Source organism: Macrobrachium nipponense, chromosome 11 (assembly GCF_015104395.2).
Source record: "Macrobrachium nipponense isolate FS-2020 chromosome 11, ASM1510439v2, whole genome shotgun sequence".
In the NCBI taxonomy this organism is placed as follows: domain Eukaryota; kingdom Metazoa; phylum Arthropoda; class Malacostraca; order Decapoda; family Palaemonidae; genus Macrobrachium; species Macrobrachium nipponense.
The window spans coordinates 57,655,919-57,658,418 of NC_061087.1; the positions used below are offsets into that span (position 1 = coordinate 57,655,919).

The 2,500-nt window shown below is 36.0% G+C and overlaps 1 protein-coding gene across 4 annotated transcripts in view; it reads left to right on the top strand.

Moving 5' to 3' along the window:
- Positions 1–2,282: 2,282 nt before the first annotated feature.
- Positions 2,283–2,500, top strand: part of LOC135206102 (SET and MYND domain-containing protein 4-like) — a 106,431-nt gene continuing 106,213 nt past the window's right edge. For 3 of the 4 annotated variants that reach the window (XM_064237331.1, XM_064237347.1, XM_064237356.1), the window contains exon 1: positions 2,283–2,363. The gene's annotated coding sequence lies outside the window, so the exon portion shown is untranslated. The remainder of the gene's footprint in view (positions 2,364–2,500) is intronic. The other variant, XM_064237340.1, reaches the window with a different exon arrangement.

Genomic DNA, 2,500 nt, shown 5'->3' on the forward strand with positions numbered 1-2,500 from the left:
TATATATATATAATATATAACATATAGATATATATATATATACATACATATATAATATTATATATATATATATATATATATATATATATATATATAATCTGCTATCTGAGAACAAAGTTCAGAATTGCTGTTTTCCTTGATGGAATATACATTTTAGGCCAACGGCCTATCGCTGTGACCAATGAGGTCATTCAGCGCTGAAAGGGGAAATTAAAGAGTTGAAAAGGTTGAAAGTTGTAACAGGAGGAAAACCACAGTTGCACTATGAAACAATTATTGAGAGAGGGTGACTAGCTAGATGAAGGAGAAAGAATATGAAAGAAAGAACAGTGAGCGGACAGAAAGGGGTTGGGGCCAGTGGCCGAAGGGACGCTGCAAAGAACCTCTACAGTGCACCGCCTGAAGTGCACCGGCGGCACTAACTTACGGGGGGTGTTTCTTGATAAAGATTAATTTCCCGTAGGGGGGTAATGCTGTCAGTGGACCTCATACGGTGCGCTGTAGGCATTACATAAGGTTCCTTGCAGTGTGCCCTCGGCCCCTAGCTGCAACCACTTTCGTTCCTTTCACTGTACCTCCTTTCGAATTCTCTTTCTACATCTTACTTTCCACCCTCTCCTAGCACTTGGTTCATAGTGCAACTGCGAGGTTTTCCTCCTGTCACACCTTTCAAACCTTCTACTGTTAATTTCCATTTCAGCGTTGAATGACCTCATAGGTCCCAGTGCTTGGCCTGTGGCGTGAGCTCTATATTCAACTCAATTCGATGAAGATTAAATTGTACGGGTTGTTTGTTATGTGGGTATAGGGACAAATATCTGCAGCTCTCTTTCTCATTCCTTCCTTTTAATACTCCCTTGGGAATAATCTAGATGAGTATTGCAGGAGGAAGATGTCACGAATTTTCATGATTTCGCCAAAGGCTCTTATTTCCAAACTGGCAAACAGCGTTAACTGTTTTCGGATGATTTAGGATCGGTTATCGCATCAGTTATGTAAGCACTGAAAAATTTTAGGTGGCATATATGACTCCTATGAAGCCTGCACATTTCTCAAAAGTTTCATGGTAAAGTCGCCTACCATACTGCCACGGGTTAAACATCTTGATTTTTTTCATTTACCGTATCAACAAGCTAATTTCTTTTTATAATCCATCTTATATCATTATTTCTATGCTGCAAATACATATTAACATGCGACCAGTTTCATACCACGTTTAACTCTCATCAGCTGAATTACAAGGCTTTCCTGTATTGTTGGTCTTTGAGGTCTTTGTCTAGATAAGCGCACACACACACACACGTATTCACTCACGCATGCACACGTTGCAGGTACAATGCGCATATATCGCTCCTACCCAAAAGGAGAGAAAAGTGATCAGTAATAAGGATCAGACCCACACTGGCGTTCACATATAGTACGGTCCTACAATGCAGACTCCGTGAGGTTTTGGTTTCTTACACCTTACCGTTTTCTACAACTTTCTTGTTTGTAGCAATAAATCATTAGTGATTTTTTTTTATTACAGCAATGAAGTCCTCATGAAAACTGTTGTTTTGAAATATGCCGTTCATTGTCTACTTATTGTTATGTATTAACACACACACATACATACATACATATATAATATATATATATATATATATATATATATATATATATATATATATATATATATATATATATATATATATACATATATATATAAGTATATATATATACATTATATATATATATATATATATATATATATATATATATATATATATATATATATATATATATATATATATATATATATATATATATATATGTGTGTGTGTGTGTGTGTGTGTGTGTGTGTATTATAGTATGTGTAAACGTTTATGCAGACGCGTTTTATGTGGGGAAATAATTTTCTCCCTAAGACAATGAAAAATAAATATGCCAGTTTCATCACGTTTCTCGTAGTTTTTTGGAACGCTACGACTCTTATCTAAACTCAAATTTTTCAGTTCTACACTATACACCAATATATCTGCTTCAATTCAAAACATTTAACTAATATAAAACATAATGTTTCCTTACTAGAATCCCCAAGATAATTTTGACATGAGGGTATTTTCTAAGGACAGAAACAGCTAAATTAATGCATTTCAACTTGGAATTTTTGCGCACGCAGACAATAAGTGGCTCCCCCCAACCCACCCTTCTCTCTCTCTCTCTCTCTCTCTCTCTCTCTCTCTCTCTCTCTCTCTCTCTCTCTCTGGCTGCACCAACGAAATCCCGGTAAATATAGACAAGTACACTCTCAGTTGGATATCAGCTCTGTTGGCCAGTACAGCGCGTGTACTGCGAAGGCTACTCTCTCCATGTCTCCGGAAGTAATTATGTTTTAAAGTTCCCAAAGCAAATTGGGGAACCAAATTACTTCAAAGATTACTGGAAATAGAATTAAAACATCAATACTTATCAGAAATAGTTTTCGTTATAATGTTCCTTTGATTGTGCAAGTGATGGA